This window comes from Zootoca vivipara, chromosome 12 (genome assembly GCF_965207765.1).
Source record: "Zootoca vivipara chromosome 12, rZooViv2.hap1.1, whole genome shotgun sequence".
Classification (NCBI taxonomy): domain Eukaryota; kingdom Metazoa; phylum Chordata; class Lepidosauria; order Squamata; family Lacertidae; genus Zootoca; species Zootoca vivipara.
In genome coordinates, this window is record NC_142595.1 from 26,447,689 (window position 1) to 26,473,100 (window position 25,412).

Sequence of the window (25,412 nt, forward strand, 5' to 3'; positions counted from 1 at the left end):
TGGAATCTTTGAAAGGTGTGCTAGCAGAGATGTAGGGAGCTATGATCTCAGAGGGTGTCACAATAATTCACAAAAACAATTCACTGCGCAAAAGGGGGGAAAGACAGCTGTCACAGAGAATTAGGGATACAACAGGTTAAATGGTAGATCCTTCACAGAGCTTTGCTTTTTACCCAGAACTCGCCTGCCTGCCTTCCAAATGGGCAGAGGTGTATGTTGCAGCCACAGGTTTACCTGTTTTACCCCAAGCAGCGTCATCCCATTGCATCAGTTTTGCAAGCATGTTTCTATAAATAGGCAACCAAGTGTTGTGTTCCAGGACTTCAGTTTGGAGTTAGCCAGCTGTGCTCCCTGGACTTCATGCTGCATTTTCTGCCCAAGGGCAGAAAGGACTTTTGACTTAACCTAACCTTAACCCAAACCTCCTGCCTGTTACTCTGATATGACCTACCTGCCTATTTGAACAGCTAGTGCAAGTATCAAAGGTTCGAGCCAACATCTTTTTCCTGCTTCTTTCCTGCTTGTAATTCTGGGTTTTTTTGGGGGGGGGGTCATTAGCTTTTCGGTTAATTTAAACTTGTGTATTCTGAGCTGAGGGGATTCTCTCTAACCCAGGGTGGGGGGCGGGGGTGGGGAGCCGGTCTTGGTCCATCAGTTTAGTCCAGGGGTCAGCAACCTTTTTCAGCCGTGGGCCGGTCCACCGTCCCTCAGACCATGTGGTTGGGCGGACTATATATTTTTTGGGGGGGGGAAATAATGAATGAATTCCTATGCGCCACAAATAACCCAGAGATGTGTTTTAAATAAAAGAACACATTCTACTCATGTAAAAACATGCTGATTCCTGGAGCGTCTGCGGGCTGGATTGAGAAGGCGATTGGGCCGCATCTGGTTGCATACCGTACCTATGGTTTAGTCGTCCATGAGGCCATTTCCCCCAAACAACACCTGTCAGCCAGCTGACGTCGCTGGGTGATACCAGCTGATGTGGGAGGGTGCACTTCTAGTGTGTGCAGCCAAAACAGCAGGATTTAGCCTTGCTCAGATCCCTCCCACATCAGGGTAGTAAGAATCATAATCATAGAATTGTAGAGTTGGAAGGGACCATAAAGGTCATCTGGTCCAAACTCCTGCAGGAATCTGTTGCCCAACATGAGGCTCGAACTCATAACCCTGAGGTTAAGAGTCTCATGCTCTACCGACTGAGCTATCCCAGTGACCAATCAAAAGACCCTAGGAATAGTGCTGCAGGGTGTAAACTCATTTGGTTTTGGACAGTTTTCCCCAAACTTTTTTGTTGTTGCCATGGGCTGCTTGAGAACTGCTGAGGGTCTAGGACAGACATCCCCAAACTTCGGTCCTCCAGATGTTTTGGATTACAATCCCCATCATCCCTGACCACTGGTCCTGTTAGCTAGGGATCATGGGAGTTGTAGGCCAAAACATCTGGAGGTCCGCAGTTTGGGGATGCCTGGTCTAGGAGCTTAATGGCACCTTAAACCTTGCTTATGGGCCACAACGGAATGTTTAGGTGCACATTTTTAATAAGAAGAATACAAAGCTGAAAATGAATGAACTGCAGCTAAAATATTATGTTCATTTTTCACATGGTCTGGTCCTTCCCCTGCCCACCGCCCTAATGTTCTTAAGGGTCTCTTCTTCAGAGAGTAGCTGGAAGTGGGGAGGCAGAAAAAGGCCCTCCTTCCTTCCACTCTGCAGTTTTGATCTGAATTTTTAGGCGCAGTACTGTGTGCAGAGCTCAGAAACTGCTCGCTGTAATGAAATTCCTTGTCGCAAAATGCGCCTAGAACAATGGGAGTTTCAAACACTGTGGCAGGTCACCCACTGATTTTTCTCCCAGTTTTAACAATTGTATCGTGCTGTGCTAGATGCTGTGTGGTTTTTCATTGCATTTTCTTTTTTTCTTTTTTTCTTTTTTTTAAATTTTAAAATAATCTTTATTGATTAAAAGAAATATAATATAAAATAAAACAATACATCCAACTAAGATAAAACAAAGTAATTACACAAATAATCCATCATATAAATATGGTTTAATCTATCTTCTACAGTATTCTTATACCTTTTCATAATCACCTATAATCTTGTCTTCTTATATACTTCGACTTCCCCTTCTCTTCCTTCCTGACTTCAAATTTATAGTCGTTTTTGCTGCTTCTACTTATCTTCCTCTTGGAAACTTTACAAGATATTTGTCTTAAACCCAAGTTCCTTTATATATGTTCCAAATTTTTCCCAATTTTCCTTAAATTTTTTGTTCAAACCACCCCTTATCGAGTTTGTCAATTTGGCCAAGTCTATGTAGCTGATTACTTTCTCCTGCCACTCTCTTTTCATCGCTGCTTTCATTTACAGTTTGGTAACCCCTGGCATAGGGTATGTGCTGTGAGATAGGATATCCTGCCTTGACTTACTTGGTGACCTCACTAGGGACCCCTTTGGATGCAATCTTAGTAGCGTAGGAGCAACTGCAATGAATGAGGGTCTTCACATTGGAAGCTGGGGGAGCAGGTGATGGTCATGCCAGCCAGTCCCTTGGGAGTGGGAAGTAGTCATGCCAGGGACCCCTCTCGTATGACCTGGAGCGTCTGTGCTAGCGTAGCACATGAATGACATAAACTGCAGTGACTTCCATGCTGCTTGGGTGATGTCAGAAGGAGCCATAAGTTTCCTTAAAGGAAGCTGCTTCCTCTAGGCTTGTCATGTCTCCTAAGGTTCAGGTGCTGAGATGGACAAGGTGAAGTGTGGGAACTCAAGGGATGGCACCTGGCAGATCAGAGGGTAAATCTTGGTGAGGGGAAGACTCTACAAACTTATTATTTTAAATAAGTTAAAAATGTATTTTTCCTGCAAATAGTTCCCATCCAATGAACAAGGTCATTAGGACTGAAGGGGTTATTAGGGTTGTTGGGGGAGGAGAGTTAAATAAAATGATAGGAGGAGGAAATTATTCAAATATTGGGGCGTGTGAAGAAATTTTCATAATCATACATTTAAACTGATGTTTGCTCTCATCCCAAAGGTGAGCAATGGGATTATTTCTTAGACTCTTTGCCTATGGCCAAGTTTGCACACCATGCTAAACCATAGTTAATAGTTTACCATGGGCACAGTGAGTACTCTTGCTCTGCTCCTCCTCTAGCATGAGTGGGAGGAACAAACCGTAACTTTTTTGCTTAGTCCAAACCAGGGGTCATGGTTAGTTTTGCTGCAAAAAAACACTTTGATGTGAAGGCAAGATTTGGCTTGGAGCAAAGCAGCAGCCACCTGCATAGTCACGGTAATCCATTAGAGGACAGTAGATCAATAATCTTTATGTATATCTGAAAGTAATGCAATAATTTTATATGGCTTGTCTTGACTGTGGTTATTCTGTTAGCTTGCAGTGTTTTCTGTTGAGCAGCTTCAATCTAGCAGCTTTGCAATTCTCTTACAAAGTTTGTATTGGACCCAACTCTATTTTAAGTGCTTTGGGCAGACATCCCCAAACTGCGGCCCTCCAGATGTTTTGGCCTACAACTCCCATGATCCCTAGCTAACAGGACCAGTGGTCAGGGAAGATGGGAACTGTAGTCCAAAACATCTGTAGGGCCGAAGTTTGGGGATGCCTGGCTTTGGGGATACCAGAGCCTCACTAATGTTGCATTAGAAAACCTAGTGTTGTGTTGCACTTGCATTGTGATGCTGCTTTTGCAGGCAAACATATTTAGTGCAAATGCTTTATAATTATCAACGCCAAGTAATTTTACCTCACAGAGAACTGGGCTGAAAGAAGCCTCAGTGTTGCTTCTATTTCTGCGGATCTGGCTTTAAAAGTACGGTGTTTCAGAGTGCAGCGTAAAACCGATCAGAGTGAAAGCAAACACCGAGGTGGTAGGATAACCTGCAGGAAAGTAAATTATCTATTACAGTGGTAGCCTATTGTGGCGAGAAAGTGAAGGTGTTTGAGCAGTTAAATATTAGGCACAGTTTTGGAGGCCTTGATTCAAATTCTTATTAAGGGGGGACAGTTCTGAATATGTGCTGTTCACCTTTTGGGCACTGCACATACAAAGGTACACTTGAGCTCCATGCCTTTAGGGGTTTATAAGGGTCAAAATTTAAGACATTTGCTAGGCCAGTCCAATACATTTTGTTGCCTGAGGCGGAGCTGCAAATAGTTCCCCTTTCCCCACACAAACAGAGGATTGTATAGTACCCAAGACTGCTGCTTTGGCACCTGAGGTAGAAAAATCCCACAAGTGCCTCTCCTCCAACTGAGCAGTAAATATGATATAAAAATATTTAACCACAATTCTCCTGCCTCTCCTGAAAGTTCAGAACCAGCTGCTGCTGCCACACACTGCCAAACAGCAGGGCTGGCTTTCAACCTCGCCAACCCCCGAGATATTCAAAATGCTGTTTTCGTGCCCTTCTAACTCCTCAGCTTGTTCCGAGCGTGCCGTTGCCTGCCCTCTCCGTGGGTCGCGCGCCGCCCTCCCATTCATCTGCTCGCTTGCTTGTGTGTGGAGAGGGCGGGGGAGGCGCGCGCGCGCCTTTCTAAATCGCGTCTGCTCGCTTGTTCGCGCGCGCAAAAAAGAGACCTTTTTTTTTAGCTGCAGAGGCTGCGAGCTTGCCCGCAGTGCGCTTGGGAAACCGGCGGTGGCGCTCGCGCCTCCCTTTCTCTCGCTCTTTCTTTTTTTCTCTCTCTTCCCTCCCCTCCTCCCCCCTCTTTTCGCTTTCCCTCCTCCTCCTCCCCCCCTCGCGCTGCCTTGCCTGCCCGGTGCATTCTCCGATTAAAGGGAGGAGGAGGAGGGCAGAGAAGGAGCCCGGCCGCCATTTTTTTCCCCGAACAGAATTTAGCAGCAGAAAAACAGCGGCGGCAGCGCCACCTCCGCGCCCGCTGCGGCTGCCCTGCCCGGGCGGAGGGTAGGGCGCGAAGGCACAGGATAAAAGGGGGCGAAGACGGGGAGAAGGCAGCACCGCGGAGATTATTGCACCCTGTGCCCCACTTTGAAGAAGAGCGAGCGAGCGAGCGAGAGACCCTCCTTTGCAGTAGGAGGAGGAGGCGGAGGCACCGCAACAGCAGTCGCCGCCGCCACTGGGGGGAGGAAAGAGGAGCACCTTCTTTCTCCCCCGCCGCCGCCTCTTCTTCCTCCTCCTTCTCCTCCAGGGTGTGGGGTGTGGGGGTGGTTGCAAAAGAGGAGACAACCTTCTCCCCCCCTCCCCAAATCCCTTCCTTCCCCAGCCCTTTTCCTGCCCGCCCGCCCGCCCTCCTTGCCTGCAGGAGAGCAGGGAGCAGGCGGGCAGGGAAAGGGGAGCCGGGGCTGGGAGGAAGGGGGGGAAAAAGGGGGAGCGGGCGAGAGAGAGAGAGAAAAGCAGCGGCGACGAAGACGACTACGGCGGTGGGAGAAGCAGAGGCGGCGGCAGTGAAGAGAACTCCGCTTCACTCGCCTTGTTTGCAAACTGCGCCCTTTTTTATTTTTTTTATTTTTTTTGCACCGGGCCGGATCTGCCCGGACTCTGCTCTCGGCTCCATCACGTGGTAGGTGCCGCCGCCTGCTTGCTTTGCTTTCGCCCGCCTTGCTCCATTGCTGGCTTGGCTTGGCTTTCTCCGTTGCCCTTGCTCGGCCCTTCTCTCCCTGCCTTTGTTAGCGCGGCTGACTGGCTGCGCCCTCGGAAGCGCCCTCGGCGGCCAGAAAACAACTTATTTTTTACCCCCCCTTCTCCCCCTCCAACACCTTTGCCCTAGGTTTCCTACCCCGTTGATTTTGATTTCTGGTCCTAAGATGTACCCTCTATTTAATTAGGTTTATTCCTGTCCTCCCGCCCCCCTTCCTTTAAGCACAACAGCGATGATAATAAACTTCCCTGCCCGCTTGCCTCCTTCTCCAGCCCCCGGTGCCAGGCGCAGCCAGGCTCCCAGGTCTCCATGACGAATATTATTATTATTTGCTCTGCTACTTTTTCGTCGCCGTCGTTGGTTGTTGTTGTTGTTGTGTTACGGGTTCGCAACAGTCCGAGGCGTTTGCGGTGTCCTGCACCTACAATGCAGCTCCCCTTCTCAAGCCCCCCCGCGGTGCTTTGAAAAGCCATGCAGTTTGGTGTAATCGCGCTTTATCAGGTTGCAAAAGAATGTTCAATCCTTAAAATCGATCATAGTTGAGTGTGGGAAAAGGAGGGTGGTAAGAGTACGAGCACTCTCGCCGGTCTCTTTACGGTTGGGGGGTAGAGGAGGGGGGGAGAAGCGAGAAAAAGGACAAAAAGGTTGACTTTGTTTGGGAATAGAGACGACCACTCCCGCAGTGCTCCCTTTACAATAGAGTAAAGCACTTTGCACAGTCAAAGCGCTGTCTTAATGCCCACCATAATCGCGTCTCTCTGCCCCCTCCCCCGCTTAAGTGGCTTTAAACAAAAAACCTAGCTCGACTCTTTTGAGACTGGTGTTTGTATGTGCGTGTGCGCGCTTAGACGAAGTATTGCGGCTCCATTGCATGAGCGAGGGGGAGGGGGAAGAAGAGAGGCTGGTTTCTGATGGCGCCACTTTAAATTGAAGGCTTCCCCCTTCTTTAGCAAAGAAAAGAGAGCTTCCCAACTAGAGTTTCTTTCTCTTTGTGTTTAGTGTGTCTCTCCTCCTCTACCCCCCTCCCCCTATTCATAAAACATGCACGCCTTCCAGTTTGCTACTTCTCACCAGCATTCGAACGCCGGCGCGCCCGAAGTTCCATCACACCCTTCTAAACCCATCCCGTTTCCATTCTCAAACATCTTGCGCGTGTGCGCCTGTGTATGTGTGTGTGCGCGCGCCTGTGTTGGAGATCTCGCCGTCACGTGGCTGGTTGGCAGTCATTTTTTTGTGTGCGCGTTGTGGTGACTGCTTGCTGTTGTATGGGTAGCTTTGTTACTACGGTCAACAACAATGAATTTGTTTCCCCCTCCCCCTATTCTCTCTCTCTTTTTGGTCGGTTCCTTTCTAAACCGACTTTCATGTTAGTGGTGGTGGGACACTCCAGTCAAACAAACTCTTGTACTGTATACTATTTGGAGAAACCAGGCACAAATTGCATAACACTTCTTTTGCATAATCTTTAACCCGTGGGATTTGCCTCTTTATTTTAATAGGGCCTGTAGTTATTGGATGAGGTGTAGAGTTGGGTCACGTGTAGTAAGTAGTATGATAGTTATGCCAGTAAACGTGGCTTCTGTCACCAGAAGCCACTTACTCTGAAACTTGCTTGTAACAGCTTAGTGTATGTGAACATACCTCCCCCTTCCCCCATTTGTTTGAACTGCACAGTGGCTGTTTCATTTACAAACTTGGCTTTGTCCTAGTAAGCCAGTTGACATTTTATGTTGCTTGTCTGCCTTTTATCACTAATGATTTAGAATTGGCGGGAATGTTTCCACCACCCCTTAAACTGTAAACAATTTCAGTTCACTAAACTTTTTTGCTTAAAGATGTCAAATTAAAGCATGCTTTGTAAATAATAATGCTGTTGGTTGACTGGTCTGCTGCAGAATCGTCTTAAAGTGAGATAAGTCAGTTAAAAACAAGGTTACCCATATGTTTTTTTTTGGGGGGGTAGGGGTTATCTGTACTGTAACTGTACTTTGATAATAAACTTGTTCAGTGCTACAGAATTTTATTTTTTATCACATGAAATTAATTGAAATAACAGTTCCTATTTTTTATGGTTGTGAATGTTAAATTGACAACAATTTGGGCCTTTTTCTCTCAAGCTGTTGCGTCATGTCATGTGATGCTTGCTCTGTGTTTATGATACGTAATTCTAAAAATAAGGCTTAGGTAAAAAGCTCTCCCTTAGAAGTTAAAACGTGAAAGTGAAGGAGAGTACTTCTGGTTGCAACAGGCTCACTAAAATTATAGAAGTCGATCCTCGTGGCTTACTGATCTACACAGAATTTTCTCTCTCTGTGTGGGGTAAGGTAAATATATGACTTTTAAAAAGAACTGCTCTTTGTTGGAAAAATACTGTAACACCCCTGTATCAACAGATTAGACATTAAGGCTGTGATCCTGAAAGCAGTTACTAGGAAGTAAGTCCCACTTACCAGAGTGCAACTTCTGAGTAAATATGTGTAGACTTGTGCTGCACAGCAATTGGAGTTAGTGGCTGTCGTCAAAAAGGAACTTGTGAGTGGTTGCTGTAGTCAGAAATTTAATAAAATTGTGTTTAGGTGTCATTGGAAACTGTTTAACTTAAACTTCTGCTAGAATCTAGCATAGCAGGAGAAATTCTGTCAACCAAGTAAGCTTGATACAATAAACACCTCTGGGTTCTTGCCTACAATATGGGGGAATATATAGTGAATATTTGGTAATGAAGGCATGGAAAAGTGAAATAAGGGTGACAGCTTGGGCTGGATTATATTTGTGTATTTATTATGGTGTGTGATATATGGTTTAAAATGTCTCGTATTTACATTTCATAATGTCACAATAGTGTTGGTTGTAGGACAGTGGCATTACATAAATTAAGAGCGTGAAATCAGAGGAAATGTGAAGTTTTTTGTTTCCATTAGAAGTTGACCTCAGCCCATAGGAGTCCTGGAAGGCAATGTGCTGGCAGATAAACAGGATTGAGTGCTTGTTCTCGGGGTGCAAGGGGATCCTTATTTATTAAAACTGTACTTAAGATTGCATGTATTCATTCGTTTCATGGATAGTGTCATTTCCCCCCTGAACAAGCAATCTTTTACCTACACAGGGCTGTTGCTGAGGGTGTTTCTATAGGCAAATTGAATTATTTGGATTTTTAAATTTCTGTTACTGCTTTCATGGACTTGTAAGAAATTATTTTGGAGAAACTATACTTCTGTTAGGTGTCTCCACTATAGTCCGCGTAAGTCTTCTGGAACTTAAAACATAACACTTACCTGGGAATAAGTTCATTGAACTTTTATTAGAACTTAATTCTTTATACAGAATTGTACTCTTGTATCATAAGCTTTCATAGGTGAGGGCCTACTTTGCCAAATACATAAAGTGGGATTTGGCCATAAAAGCTGAAGCAGTAATAAATTCGTGTTGGAAGTGCCAGAGGGTTCATTTTTGCCTCAGCAGATGGCTTCCCAACTAGAATTAGTTAACAATGTGATGCCTGCTTAAGAGTTAAGGCTTGGGTGCCCAATATACAGTGGTACCTCATGTTGCGAACGGGATCTGTTCTGGCGGCTCGTTTGCAACATGAAGCGCCGCATCTGCACACACACGTGACGCAGTGCGGCGCTTCTGCGCATACACGCAGGTTATGGACCCGCTGAACCTGGAAGTAACCCGTTCTGGGACTTCTGGGTTCGGTGTGTCCGTAACCTGAAAAGACTCAACATGAAGCGGACGTATCATGAGGTATGACTGTATAATACAAATTTAAAAGGTTGTTTAAAAAGAAATATATACAGTAATGAATTCTAATGGTGAATAGATGTTAAATTCTGTCGACTTAATAGCACATGCAGGTTGCTGCTCACAACTTGTTTTTAATCTCATTTGAAAGGCCTTTGCAACACCTGGGTAATAAACCAATTAATGACAACCGTCAAGAGAAACATGCATGTATTAAAAGTTCTTCACTCCTATTTTATGGTAGGGTCAGGCAGCTAGCAGCCCAGCCCAGCCCAGCCCCCAAAGCATAACCTGGTGTTGCAATGACCTTCCTTACTATCGACCCCTTGTTCACTTTCTCCCAAGCTACGATAAGGAAAAAGGGCTCCTTAACTCCCTCCTCTCTGGTGTGTACAGAAACTAAAGCTTTGGTACAGAGAGTCTTCTTTTCGTTACATACCTCGGCCACAGTCACATGATAGTGAAGCAACCAAAGGAAGTGTGGAGCTCTGCCAAGCCTCCCCAGCATGAATGGCAACAGAGGAAAGGGTTCAAGAGCCCTTTGCCTGTGTGTCTGGTGTCTCTGTCGTAGGAGTGAGTCAGAGGGTGGAGGCCCTGCTGCTTTCTGCTCAGTGCTGCTTCAGGGGCTGTCATGTAGAGGGTAAAGTCATGGTACAGAAGGGCAGCTTTTGGTTGAATATCGGAGAAACTTCAATGGCAAGAGCAGTTTGACAATGGAACTAATTAGCCGAGTGATGGGCAACCTTTTGAGCTTGGTGTGTCAAAATTCACCAAAAAACTGAGCATAACTCGGGTGGTGTGTCACTTCGAGAAAAAAACCATAATTTCGTGATATTTATAGTTTAAATAACAAAAATGTGTAATTGTAATATATAACTGTATTTAATAAACCAAAAACTAATTATTTAACCAAACCAAAAACCCCTTATTTATCACAAAGTGCCCAGAGTTGTTGAGCTTTTTGGGGAGAGCTGCTGACCAAAGTTTTGCTTTGGGGGGGGGGATGCCCCAAAGCTGCTGCGCTTTTTGGGGGGGAAAGAGAAAAGAAATAAATGATGAATTATACCTTCGCTGGAACTAACACGCAGCCCCAACATAGTCTGCCAAAGCGCAAAAACCCCCAGCACAGAACGGGTTAAAAAATGAACGCTGTTACACCCAATCATAGTCTGCCAAAGCGCCAGAAAAAACAGCACAGAAAGGGTTAAAAAACCAATCTCTGGCTACCAGCAGCAGCAGCAACAACAAAAAAGGATCCGGTTTTAACAGCAGAGACAAGCTGTAGGAGGAGTGGGAGAACAAATGGGGAAAACAAAAACAACAACAGCGTGAATGGGCTGAAGGGGCGCGTGTCAGCAGTGAGGGCTCTGCGTGTCACGTCTGACACGCGTGTCAAAGGTTCGCCATTACCGAATTAGCCAGAGGGTGCTCTAGCCCTGGATTGAACATGGCCTTAAGATAGCCTACATGACTCCCTCCTGGTTTGTTATTCTGTGGTTCAGTTGAAAAATATAGAAGACTATGAGGGCTTTGCCTAATTTATTAATTAACAATTACATACTGTGTATATCAGGGGGTCAGCAAACTTTTTCAGCAGGGGGCCGGTCCAATGTCCCTCAGACCTTGTGGGGGGCCGGACTATATTTTTTTTTTGGGGGGGGAAATGAACGAATTCCTATGCCCCACAAATAACCCAGATATGCATTTTAGATAAAACCACACATTCTACTCATGTAAAAACACATTCTACTCATGTAAAAAGCACACTCCGTGGGCTGGATTGAGAAGGCAATTGGGCCGCATTCGGCCCCCGGGCCTTAGGTTGCCTACCCATAGGGTATATGGTTCTCCTCTTTCTCCATCCATCTCTTCATTTTATCCCCACAACTGTTGAGAGGCAGGTTAGACATGGCGAGGTTGCTGGCTGAGTGGGAATCTGTAATTACTTGTATGTTACCTTGTTTGGGAGAATTGGCTTGTAAATACAATATATGCTTTGTTTTTAAACGTATCACCTGCCTTTCCATCTGCTCAAAGGTGGTGTGCCATTCAGTCAAAATCAAACATATAAAATAAAATGTCCTCCAACAGCAAAATGCAGAGATAAAATTCAGCTCACAGTCCAAATGTCACATAAAGGAGACATCTTCACTTGCCTCCTGAGCACCGATAAGGAAGGAATTGTGTAGGCCTCGCTTGAGAGAGAATACTAGAGGATATGCATTGTAAATGAAAATAATCGGTCCAGGATCCCATCAGTCTTAATGTCCCAAATAGATGTCACACAGAGCTGTCCTTCTGTAGGATGAATCTTACTTGGAATGAAGAATTACGAAAATACTTTAGCTCATGCTCTTATTATTATTTTTAAAATGCTTATAGGTTGCCTTTAAGGGTAACAACAAGTTTACTTTACAAACAAAACATAGTAAAACGCAACTTTTAGATTATTGTGTTTTAAGATTCTGCTGGAAGCCGCCCAGAGTGGCTGGGGAAACCCAGCCATATGGGTGGGGTATAAATAATAAATTATTATTATTATTATTATTATTATTATTATTATTATTATTATTATTATTATTATTACCACATCCATAAAATAATGAAGACAAACATTTAGCAGAAGAAATAAATCAAGATATGTAACTGTAACCAAAACTCATCAGCAGAAGAATAAAATTACTCAGAAAGCAGACAAAAACAAGTGAGTGATGAGGCCTCACAGAGCTCAATTGGTAATGTGATAATGAGCATAATTGGTAATGAACAACCTAGCTGTTCTTGGGTGTGGGCAAGTGAGGAGGGCCTCAGTTTTGGCTTCCAACATGTGCTGTTGAATAGATTGCACTGCAGTGGCACCTTGTTTAGGCAGTTCTACCTAGACATGCAATTTCTGCATGTATATCTGTTTTAAAAACTCGTGGTTTTATCCATATTTTGAATTCTGTTTTTATTGCTGTTTTAAAAACAAATATTTTATGCAATGTTATGTAAACATATTAGATTTTTAAAAACAAGATATGAATAAATCTTGCTAAATAAGTACAGTCATACCTCATGTTGCATCCACTTCAGGTTACGTATTTTCAGGTTGCGTCCCGCGCTGAACCTGGAAGTTCTGGAACGGGCTACTTCCGGGTTTTGGCGCATGCGCAGAAGCACAACCCGCGTGTGCGCAGACGTGGCGCTGCGGATTGTGAACGCTGCAGGTTGCGATCGTGCCTCCCGCATGGATCACGTTCGCAACCCGAGCGTCCACTTTAATTTTCCTTGAGTATATACAGTATTTCAAATGAAGTGCCTCAAATACCACTTGAATAGACTGTCTGCTTGAAACATTTATCAGACTTTTCACATACCCATAGCTATTCTTAGGTTATTCTTTTCCCAGTTATCTTTCTCATTTAGGTATATAATTTTGAGATATACCCTCTTATATTATTTAGAAGTTCGTAACACCTGTTTAAATGATTCTGAGTGGCTAGGGAGTGTTATTAGACATTTCAGCCATGCATTTATCCATACTTGTCCTTCCAATGTTGCTAAGCTATTTCTTAATTGGAACAGTTGTGGTCACTCTCTTGATTGCCATTTTTGATGTGCTAATTTTGTAAGTATCAGCCTGTACATTTATCCATATGTAACTCTTAACTTGAGGCTTCTGGAAAAGAGTAATTCATTGAACTGACTATATAAATACAGTATTTTTTTAAAAAAACAATTTTGAGGATGGAATATCCAAGAAGCTACGGTATGTGCTCTTGGCCTGTAGCACTGGGTTCAAGAATGAAAGTCAAGAGGCTTCACTTCTCCAATTATTAAACACAGTCATTTTGCTGTAATTCAAATACTAAAGGTGTTTAGGATTGTGGACATATGTCTGAATAATAGGAGGAGTAGAAGGCTTCATCCTTGCAGCAGCCCATGCAAATCCTTAATGGTCTGCTGTCTCCCATGTGATAGGACTTTGCACACTCAGTATAGCAGATATGAATTCATAAAGCCTGTGAATAGGGGTTTGCAGGATCAGGGCCATTGTCTCTTTTGCATAGCTAATGCTCTTTTGTGGTGAAGGGGCGAAAACAGGTTTGCGGCTGGAACTACAACTGGAATTGCCTTCACTGTAGAAATCTGACAAAAGGTTGTTAAACGTTTGCCTCGATAAAGGACTGGATGAGAACCAACAAACTGAAACCCAATCCAGATAAGACTGAGGCACTGTTAGTGGGTGGTTCCCTAGACTGGATGGGTGGGAGATCTGCTTTTGATGGGGTTACACTTCTTCTGAAGGAGTAGGTTCGTAGCTTGAGGGTACTTCTGGATCCTTTGCAGTCGCTCAAGGCTCAGGTGGCCTCAGTGGCCTGGAGTGTCTTCCATCAGCTTTGGCTGGTCGCCCAGCTACACCCCATTTGAACAAGGATAGCCTAACTACTGTAGTCTATGCTCTGGTAACCTCTTAGATTACTGCAATGCGTTATACATAGGGCTTCCTCTGCAGACGGTTCAGAAACTTTAGTTAGTGCAGAATTCAGCGGCCAGGTTGCTCACCGGAGCAAGACGGTTTGAGCATGTTACACCGATCCTGGTCTGACCACACTGGCTACCAGTTAGTTTCTGGGCCCAATTCACAGTGCTGGTTTTGACCTAGGAAGCCTTAAACCGCTCAGGGCCACAATACCTCAAGGACCGCCTCTTTCCATATGAACCTACCCGAGCCCTGAGATCATCTTCTGAGGCCCTTTTTTGTGCGCCGCCTCCTTGAGAGATCCGGAGGGTGGCAACATGAAAATGTGGCTCCCTGTCTATGGAATGCTCTCCCCAGGGAAGTTTGCCTGGTGACTGTTAGGATCTCTTCACAGCCCCACAGTAACACAAACACCCTGTCTTCGTCACTTCCCATTCTGTGGAATAAAAACATATATCATCATGTGATAGCCAACAATCCCATGAATGCAGACACGGGGGATGAATCTCCAACAGCGCCTTCATTATACACCTTTAGGTGCCAGGCAAAAACGTTCTTTTTTAACCAGGCCTTGATTGACATCCTATGCCCTTTTAAAATGTCTTTTTGGGAAGGGGGTTATTGGGTTGTTGTTTTGATTATGTATTTTGTGGTTTTATTTTTTTGATTTTATTCTGTGAACCAGGTATAGGGCAGTATATAATTTCAATTAATAAATAAATAATAAGAATAATGGGAATGTAGCAATTTGTCATGCATTGCTTGTGTAAACTACTAGTCTCTTGCTGCATTTTGTATTGTAATATGTGAGAGGGGCAGCCCCAGATGTCCTAAAGGATGCGGTTTCTGGAGAAGGCCCTCCTTAGATCAGGGTGATGGTTATTAAGTGGGATTGCCTATCTGAGGCTGATTATCAGTATCTGTTTCAGTCTAGTTTCAGGTTTAGCACAGAAACTGCCTTGTTTACAGAGTGGGTTATCTATGCTGAGAGAGGGATTAGGGAAGTGATGCCCTGTTGATTTTTCTTGGACATCTCTTTGGCTTTCACTACTGTGATAGTATTTATCTGGTTTAAGGATTGAGGTTCACTGCATTGCAGTGGTTTTGTCCCTGTCTGGATGGTTGATCCCAGAAGTTAGTGCTGGGTGTGTTGTTTCTCAGTGCCCTGGCATTTATGCTGTGGATAGATCTACATGGAGTCATCCATGCCAGTGTGCTGTTGACACCCCCGGTCTCTTTCTCAGTCCTTTATATTGGATTCAGGTGAGGCAGTAGAAGTGCTGAACGGGTAGCTGGGCTTAATCATGAGCTGAATGAGGGCCAGTAAACTGCAACTCCATCCTGACAAGACAGGGTTACTGCTGGTAGGTGCACCATTTGAGTCAGTAGGTGTTCACCTGATTTGGAAAGGGTTGTATTGTTCCCTGGAGAAATCAGGCTTAAAATTTAGGGAGCGCTCATTGATCTAGCTTTGTCCCTGCAGGCCTATGTGACCTCTGTGGCATTGAGTGTCTTTTGGTTGAGGCTGGTAATCCTTTATGGATAGGGACAGCCAGGTGAGAGTAACCTTTGCTCTGGCACTCTGCAGGTTAGATTACTGTAATCTGTTGCATGTGGAGTTGCCTTTGGAAACTGTCTGGAAGCTGCAGTATAGCTTGCAGCTGTTAGGCTGCGAACTGGGACCAAGCAATGGGAACATAACATTGATGGGCACCAAAACAAGTTGCTGGTGCTTGTTTCCAAAACTCTGGGATTGAATTGCCTGAAGGATCACCTGCCTGCCTCGGTTTTTAAATTTGTGGAGGCATTCCTCTTGGGTGACCCTAGCATCTGAAGTGAGGTGGGTGGCAACAAGTACCTGCTCAGAAGCAGTGCTATGAACTCCCCAGGGCAGTGTTAGAAATTAGCCAGGCACGCTTTGCAACTGGAAAAGGTCCAATTGGTGACCACATGGAGATCTCTGGGTGCCAGGCGGGCAACTGGGGAAAACAAAATGTCACTTAGAGAAGAAGGTGCAACATTTTCATCAAAGCTTACGTTTTATTCTGGATTGTTTTATTTGATGTTTTAGTGTGTCGCAAACCACTTTGAGATTCGTTCTTTAAAACAAAAAGCAGTATAGAAATGGAATGAATAATAGTGATAAATCCTTGTGGCGGTGGGGGAACGGCACCTAGACATTCCATTGTGGTGACCACAACCCAGGTTTAAGGTGCCATTAGGCTATCAGATTATATATCTGAGTTTCTAACACTGCCCCAGGGAGGTCCAGCTGGTTGTGATAGGCCCTCCACTGGAAGGACCACCGATGCCTGTTTTTGATATTACTTGGTGTAAGGAAGAAAACTTTTTATTTTCTGAGGCTTTTCTAATAGATTTGCTTCCTTTGGAATTTGTTTTATGCCATTTACTGTACATGGTTTTAGAGTTGTTGTTGTTTAAAAATGGATTGTCAGTTGTTACTATTATTAATGGATTGTATTAATGAATTTTATCTCAGCTCTCTCGGGGGGAAATGTATTTGAAGACTGAAATATGAATTTTATAATTAATAAAATCACTTTTTGCTTCAGCAGCAATATGGTGTGGGTTATCTGGCTGAAACTGACATTGCTACAGTGGAGTTCATGTTTCTCCAGCTGTATATCGGGTATATATTTATGACGGGAGCATCCAGCAAGCACTCTCTGTATCCAGGGAGGGCCATTGTGAAAAAGTATAATGTGGACAGTTTTAGGATTTGGACTTGCTGCTTCTGAGCTGGCGATGGAGTAGAGTGTGCTTTCAAATGCACTGGGTAAGCTATGTGGCGGTGGGAAATGGAGATGAGAGTATAATCGCAGTATAACTGTATGCACTGATGCTACTGAAGCAGAGGACTTGATGCTGAAGGTAGCACATGAATAAAATTCAAAGTGAAAATAACACATCCATCCAGTATTCATGTTAGTTAGCTCAATTTGCATTTCACATTAGAAACAAACTATGGTTTAATGTGACCCAGCGCACCTGCGCCCCCTTGCCCAGATTGTCTGGAGTTTTGGGCTGGGTTGTCATCAATATGTTGATGACACCCAGATTTATCTGTTGATGGACGGCCGCCCTGCCTCGGCCCAGGACACACTGACCAGGTGCTTGGAAGCTGTGGTTGGATGACTACGTGGGAGCCGGTTGAAGTTAAATCCTTTGAAGACGGAGGTCCTCTGGCTGGGTCGGGATGACATGGGTTTGGGGGGCCAACTCCCATCTCTTGCGGGGGCTCAGTTAGTGCCAGCGCCTTCTGTCAAGAGTCTGGGTGTAACCTTCGACACCTCCCTTTCCATGGAGGCACAGGTTGTAGCCACAGCTAAGGTGGCATTTTTCCATCTCCGCCGTATCAAGCAGTTGGTCCCTTACCTTTCTTACCCTGATCTGGCCACAGTGATCCATGCCACGGTCACCTCCAGGCTTGATTATTGTAACTCGCTTTACGTGGGGCTGCCCTTGAAGCTGACCCAGAAACTCCAGCGGGTGCAGAATGCCACAGCGAGGCTCTTTACGGGGTCCCTGCCGCAGGACCACATTCATCCAGTGCTTTACCTGCTGCACTGGCTCCCAGTGGAATACAGGATCAGATTTAAGGTGCTGGTTTTGACCTTGAAAGCCCTATGCGGCTTAGGACCCTCGTACCTACGGGACTGCCTCTTCTGGTATGCCCCGTGGAGGACCTTAAGGTCCACAAATAACATTTTGGAGATCCCGAGCCATAAGGTGGCTAGATTGGCCTCAACTAGGGCCAGGGCCTTTTCAGTATTGGCCTCGACTTGGTGGAACGCGCTCTCACAGGAGACCAGGGCCCTGCGGGATTTGACATCTTTCTGCAGGGCCTGCAAGACGAAGCTGTTCCGCCTAGCCTTTGGGTTGGACTCAGTCTGACCCCTATGTCTTCCTCCCTTGTGGTTTTGATTTGGGCTACTTTAAAATGAGGCTGCGTTTTAATTTTAATTCTATTTTAATTAATTGTTTTTTAATTAATTGTATTTTAATTGATTGTTTTCCTTCTTTTACGTCCTATTGTAATTTTACTGGTGTCAGCCGCCCTGAGCCCGGTTTTGACTGGGGAGGGTGGGGTATAAATATAACAACAATAATAATAATAATAATAATAATAATAATAATAATAGTAGTAGTAGTAAAGGGGCCCCTGACCATCAGGTCCAGTCGTGTCCGACTCTGGGGTTACAGCGCTCATCTCGCTCTATAGGCCGAGGGAGCCGGCGTTTGTCCGCAGACAGCTTCCGGGTCATGTGGCCAGCATGACAAAGCTGCTTCTGGCGAACCAGAGCAGCGCACGGAAACGCCGTTTACCTTCCCGCCGGAGCGGTCCCTATTTATCTACTTGTACTTTGATGTGCTTTCGAACTGCTAGGTGGGTAGGAGCTGGGACCGAGCAACGGGAGCTCACCCCGTTGCAGGGATTCGAACTGCCGACCTTCTGATCAGCAAGCCCTAGATTCTGTGGTTTAACCCACAGCGCCACCTGGGTCCCTAACAACAATAATAATAGTAATAGTAAAAAGAGCCCACTTAGTTGCTCCTCTGTTGCTGCTGTTGCTTGCTGTCTGAACCCAGACTCCATGGTTTGTTTCTCTAAACAAATCACAAATAGTTATCCCAAGAGCGAACCTTGGCTACTGCTTGTGGTTTGTTTGGAGACAAGCAATAAACGAGTTGGGTTCAGATGTTGCAGCATGCCACACTGGCTTGATTCCTGGTAATGGGGTATGCAACAGCACACAGCATAGTTGCATTCAACCATAGTCTGTTTTTAAATACAGTTGTGACAGGCGAACCAGGCCTTTGTCTCTTGAGTCTTGGTGTTCGCAAAGAAGTGTCAGAATGCTCGGTGAATTCTTTGCCTAATTTATCCTTGATCTCTTGGGATCCTTTTTTGGCTGTTGAAAGCATCTTGCACATTCCTCCTGAAAGTGGTACAGAGCAACTGAAAAGCTCCAGAACTCGTGTAGTATTACGACTTACAGTATGAGCTAGGAAATTCCTGGTTCAAATATCCTTTAATTCACTAGGTCAGGCATGTCCAATTCCCAAGAGACTGTGACCTACTCCTAGTCTAAAAAAACCTGGCAGTGATCTACCCATTGTCATTGGAGGGAGGAGGAGCATGCGTGGGGGAGGATTGCGCAGAGTTTTTTTTAGCTTTTTCCCTGTAACTTTTTGTACACGATAAGTATCCTGCAATCTACCAGGATCAGCCGGGGATCTACCAGTAGATCGTGATCTACTGGTTGGATATCCCTGTACTAGGTAGTCTTAAGCAACCTGCTACTCTGCTACTAACCCCATCTTCAATATAAGGATACTAGCTACACCTCACCTATTTTACAGGGAGTCATAAGTTTCCTGAGATCATTCCTGCATTAATCAGTTTGGGCACTCGGAGAGCATAGATGCCAATTGTGGCCAGCTTGTTGGTCTTGAGGTGCCAGACTTGCTTTGTGTGCAAAAAGTCCTAAGTTCACTTGTGTACCAGGTGAAAGAGGAGCTATTCCTTTAATGGGGGAGGGCCGTAGCTCAGCTATACATGCAAAAGTTCTCCCATCAGCTGCCGCAATCTTCAGGTAGGGTGGAGGAAGAATTGTTTGAAACACAGGAAAGGGCAGTGCCAGCCAGTGTCGATGATACTCAACCAGAAGGATGGAGGGTTGCATACAAGGCATCTTTTGTGTCTCCAGAACGAATGCATCAGACAATTTCCACGTATTGCTTTTGCCTGTTTGTGTCATTCCAATGTTTTGAAGTGCAAGCTTCATTCCTTTGGCAACTCCGAATCAGGGCGGTGGTCTTTCTGGCTACTGTAATGGTACCAGCTGTTCGTTTAAAACCTCTGCTTTGAAGCAGTACTTTGGCAGCACATACCCTGTTGTAAAATGTGTGAAGCACTTGGTTTTGGTGTACGTTTAAAATTATAAATTGAGTATTCCAAATGACACAAGATAAATAAGTTTTTTTTGCGTAGTTTGCACCCTGCCATTTTCTTTGGAAGCAGTCTAGCCCTGTATTGTGCAGGGTTTTTTTTTTAAAACCTCTCCTTCCCCCTTTTCCTGCAACTGAATATTCGGAAGTGATCTTGTGCTGCCTGGCTGGCAAAAAGGAGAGTAGGCATGCTTCTAGGCATGAAAACTTTTGTCAGGGCTGACCTGAATTAATTGATCTATATTGAATGCAGGGCAGTCTGTGTAAACACCACTAGGGAGGGGACTCTAGTTCCACTTCGGTGAAACTGAATGTGTGAATGTGGGGACATTTTTATTCCCGATTTCTTCTGAGCAGTGTTAGAAACTCAGATATGTAAGAAGGGTGGATAAAAATCAATGATTTTTTTTTAAAAAAAACAACAACAACTGATTTCTTTTTATTTAAATCGGGTTTTTAAAATAAACTGCTTTGGGAGGAAAAAATCTTTCTAAAGATAGTTTTCTATTTACCGTAAGATACATTAAAGTCGAAATGCCATTCATCAGGAAATAAGGATTTGTTTCAAGTTTTTAATGTGTGCTAAAACTCAAGTCTTACGTTTTTTCTTTTTAAAAATTGTTTAACCACATCGGTTAACAAACCTGGATACATAAGCTATAATGTTATTGTTTTAGTTAAATAAATTGTTTAATCGTTATTAAGGAAATGATTTTCTCCTTCCAATAAAGTACAGCAGAAAAGTTGTCCAAATGTAAACAGTTAACTTATTAAACCTCACAATAATTTCATAATTATCTGTCTATGTCTTTCTAATAGTACAGTATAACCAAATCAGTAATTTCTGATATACAAAAACTACTCTGAAAATTTATTATTCCAAAAATGAAACCTTCATCTGATTGTAAATATTAAGATTATACAAGCAATAATGAGTCTTTCTGAAAAAAATGATTTAAATCACGTCTTACTGACTAGTGATTTAAATCATGATTTAAATCAATTTGATTTAAATCAGATCCACCCTGTATGTAAGCTAGGTGCCAAATAGCTCCTTAAATCAAGACTGCAGTTGCCAAAACGGAATGCCTAGTTGCCATTTTGGGGGAAAGTCTTGTTTTTCAAAGGATTGACTGTGATCGATTCTCAGTTAAACATCCGGCTAGTTCAGTGACAACCTTGAGCTAGGTTAAGAGCTTTGAGAACTTAAATAAGAAAAGTCAATTGATCCAGGGGACAGTCCACATATATATTGCGATTCCTACCTCTTTTTCTTAATGCTCAGGCTGCACAGAAAAAAGCATTTTGGTTCCTGAAAATCATTCTAATTGTGCAGATTCTATAGGATGGGGTATTAGTGTGTGAAAACAGTGAAGGTCCAAAGATCCCCAGGCATGCCCCGCCACATGGTGGCGCCCAGATATCTTTACTTGGTTGCAAGTGGTCAATAGTTAGGCGCAAAATGTGCCTGACGCCTGGCTAATTTCGAACACTGCTTCCAAGGAGCACAGGAGTGGCTTCATGGCCACCCCAATTTTATCCTGACAACATTGGATGAGTTCAAAGAGGGAGGGCCTGGCCTAAACTTTACCTTCATGGCAGAGGTGGGGATTTGAGTCTAGGTATCCTTGATCCACTGTGCTAGGGGTGGCTAATGTGGTGCTGGATAGCAACAGCCATCAGTGTCGGGTTAGTAGGGATGGTGGTAGTTGTATAGTCCTTAAACAACTGCAGGACATGACACTGGCTGCCCCTGCACACCCTACTGCAGGCATAGGCAAACGTGGCCCTCCAGATGTTTGGGGACTACAACTCCCATCATCCCTAGCTAACAGGACCAGTGGTCAGGGATGATGGGAATTGTAGTCTCAAAACATCCAGAGGGCCGAGTTTGCCTGTGCCTGCCCTACTGCTATGAAGTTTCCCATTTTGCGGATGGACAAGCAGGAAATGTTTGGCACGGGCGGATTTTGGCATCAGATGTACCTCTGCCCCACCCCCACAAAGGAGAGAGTGACAAGCCATACAGTATTAGAGTTTGAACTTTTGATGAGTCATCCAGGAAGAGATCTCAGTAAGGCAATTCGTTGCAAGATTAAAGCGATGACTTACAGTCCCCAGAGCAGGTAATGTTGCCTGAGGAGGCTGCAGAGAGAAAAAAGAGGAGGTTGAACTCTGGAAGGAGGGAAGTGTGGGCAGGAGGAAGTAAAAGTAATACTGTATGTTGCCTTTGCTTGAACAATGAAAGATTCTGCCCTTGAGCCCAGGGTTGGGGAACTAGCTGTTCTTCCCCACCCAACTCCCGCCCAAATGCTGGGCTGCAACTCCTATAATCCCTGGCCATTGGCCATTCTGGCTGTGGGTATTGCAACATCAGACAAGCACCAAGTTTGCCATCCCTGCTGCTACAACTGAACATGCTATGCTTATCTTGCTAGTGAGTGGATAATGCAAATTAAACAACTAACCATCTCCAAAATGAAAATACAGCACCCTCCAAAAGACACACACTTGATGGAATTCATACTGGTATACAAAAAACGTGCATGTCTAATACAAGCAACTGGATAAGTGTATATTTTGGTGTTAATAAACATATTTGGAATCAGATGTAGACCAGGATGAATGCGCAAGCTCTTAATACTACATTTCCTTGAGAGTACAGATACACACATTGTAATATAATGCAAGTTTTATTGACGGATATGACCCTCATGAGGGATTTGACCCTCATTATTCTCATTCAGTAATTCCTCTTGTGTTGAAGAAGGGAAATATTGCTGTCAAATGAAATTGCTGCCTGCCTGGCTTTTCTCCCCCTAGAAAAAGCAGATGTTTAAAAGTGTTGAAATAAATATCTAAATCTTCAGCCTTCATTTCAGCTCAGCTTGCCACAGTCAAGCACGATGTTTCTTTGGTACAGATGTTCATATATTGGGTGCAGTCTTATATATCTACTTACCTGGGAGTAAGTCCCATTGAAGACAGTGGGACTTGCTTACACCCACCCACACCCTATGACTGCACAATTTGTATTTGTATAACAGTAGAAAGTGACTCTTCAGAGGCAGTTTGTATGAACACATATGTTTACATGTTATTATTTCGTTAAATTAATATTTCAATGAAAAATACAAAAAGGCATATAATTGTTTCAGTTAAATTACCTAACATTTGAATACCAGTGCCCCAGTCATAAAGAAAATGGATTTCTTTCTCTCATGTTGAGTCCTTACCTGTTGCTTTAATTCATCCATTAGTAACAAATCCCAAATTTTGTAAGCCCAGTACCCAACTACAGGCATGTTAATAGATTTCAATTTTTGTGCCATTGCTAAACAAGCAGGCATTTAACACATTTGTGATTTAATTTCTTGTGGAAGCATTTTATAGCCTCGGAATTAATATAACGCCATGCCATTATTAAGAGATCAAAATTTAACTTTTATTCATTTTTTTAATATTTATATCCAACCTTTTTCTCCAAGGAGCTCAGTGGTGAACATGGTTCTCCCTTATCTCAGCTAATCTGCACAATAACCCTGTTAGGTTAGGTTGAGAGCCAGTGGGTGGCCCAAGGTCACCCAGTGAGCTTCATGGCCAAGTGGGGATTTGAATCTTGGTCCTGTTCCAACGAACTTCGTTTCTGATTTTTACGTACACACACTGTCATCCCCTCCATCCCACCCCCATCGGCCTTGCATTTTGCTTTACTATCCTTATATTTGTGAGATGTGGGGCTTTCTCCATGGTGGCACCTGCCCTGTGGAATGCCCTATGCCTGATGCAAACTGTCAGATCGCAATGCACTCTTTGTTTTTAGGAGGTTGCCAAAAACATGGCTATTCAAAAAGGCTTTTGGTTGAAATTCCTCCCCATGGTTTATTTTTCAATCCTGTTCCTGTTTTGACTCCTGTTGTTAGTTTACAAAATATTGTGGTTTTATGATGGTTGCAAGGAAGAGGGAGGGTGTAAGGTAGATTTTTAAATACTGGATGGAATTTTCAGCTTTGTTACCCACCTTGAGTTCCATTCTGGAAAGGAGACAAGGATGTAAGCTTTTAAAGTAAATAAAATGCCTGTCCTTTATTGACTGTGTTAGCCTGTTGAAACAAGCATGCATACAATGTTTAATGATATAGTGAGTTGTAATCTTAATGAGCCTCCCCCTGTTCCTGTGACTTCATATTTTCATGTTTTTCAGTTGTTGATGAGGAATCTTTGTGATAGTAAATGGTTTTTGTTACAGGTATATGAAACATTTGAGATATGCTTTAATCTAGGGTGAAGATTGGTTGATTGAAAGTGTGTGCTACAAGAACCAGGCTGGTGGTGGTGATGTTTTCCAGGAGAGGTGCTTATTATGCCAGGCATCTCTATACAGTGGTACCTCAGGTTAAGAACTTTGCTTCAGGATGAGAACAGAAATCGTGCTCCGGCGGCGTGGCGGCAGCAGGAGGTCCTATTAGCTAAAGTGGTGCTTCAGGTTAAGAACAGTTTCAGGTTAAGAACGGACCTCCAGAACAAATTAAGTTCTTAACTAGAGGTACCACTGTAATCAACTGTTAGATCCGCAGGCCCTACTACACATTGTAGGCCTTGTTGTAGCTCCCAAGGAACAAGGGGTGTCTAGAAAGGACTGAATTTCAGTCTGACTTTGTATTGAGGATGACGTCCTTCCCCACTTCATCAATTATTCCATCAATTATTCTATCAATTATTCCAACAATAATAGGACAGATTTGGTATTGCTGCTAAGCCATGATGAGCCTTCTATAAAAGTTTGTACCCAGTGCCTTTTTCCATTCCGGATAAGTTTCAAAATAGATTACCTGAAAAATGTGTACTAGGAGTGTTTGTGAAACAAATATAAAAGTGGTGCAAATGGTTGTTTTAAGTAAAGTTAACCTCCCAAGCAGATGAATGAATGTAATGACAAATGCTTAGTTTGGGGAAGTGATAAAAACATTTTTCCCCCAACATGCTGTTTCCATGTGGTGTGCTATATCTGTCAGTTCACAGTTGTCCACTTGAGAGAACAAAGTAAGTCCTAAATGTTGACCCCTGATCTAGTAAGTGCATGGAAGCAACCTTTTGTACACGTTGCTATTGTGATGCTCATCTTGAATGTTGCTGAGCTGGTTGGTTGCATCTTGACATACCTAAAAAGAAATGTGGCTCTGGGGCCACCTGTGTTATCTAACTGCAACAAAAGCAGGATTGGTGCCGCTCTTTTCTACATCCACTTGCATAACAGAAACGGAACAAGCAACTTAAAAACCTGCTTTGTGTCTCCCAGTAGAGAAGAACCAAGTATAATGCCATTATTTAAATCTCTGGCAGAACTATCTTTAGAATACTGTGCATAGTACTGTCATCCCATCTAAACAAAGAGCTGAAAAACGGAGAGGGAGGCAATTAAAATGATCAAGGGCTCGGAGCACTTTCCTATGAAGAAAGGTTAAAGAGTTTTTAGGGCTTCTTTATCAAAAGGGAGGGACACACTAAAGGAACTTTGATGAGCAGGGTTGGGGAAACTGGTTCTCCCGAAATTGGACTACATTACAACTGCCATCAGCCCGAAGACATATGGTCAGTAATCAGGAA

General features: G+C 43.9%; 1 protein-coding gene across 7 annotated transcripts in view; it reads left to right on the forward strand.

The window, feature by feature from the left end:
• Positions 1 to 25,412, forward strand: part of KANSL1 (KAT8 regulatory NSL complex subunit 1) — a 144,434-nt gene that overhangs the window by 10,715 nt on the left and 108,307 nt on the right. For 3 of the 7 annotated variants that reach the window (XM_035135741.3, XM_088655564.1, XM_088655566.1), the window contains exon 1: positions 4,786 to 5,545. The exons of 3 other annotated variants lie outside the window; for them this stretch is intronic. The gene's annotated coding sequence lies outside the window, so the exon portion shown is untranslated. Of the gene's footprint in view, positions 1 to 4,782; positions 5,546 to 25,412 lie in introns of those variants that run through there. One more of the 7 variants, XM_035135745.3, reaches the window with a different exon arrangement.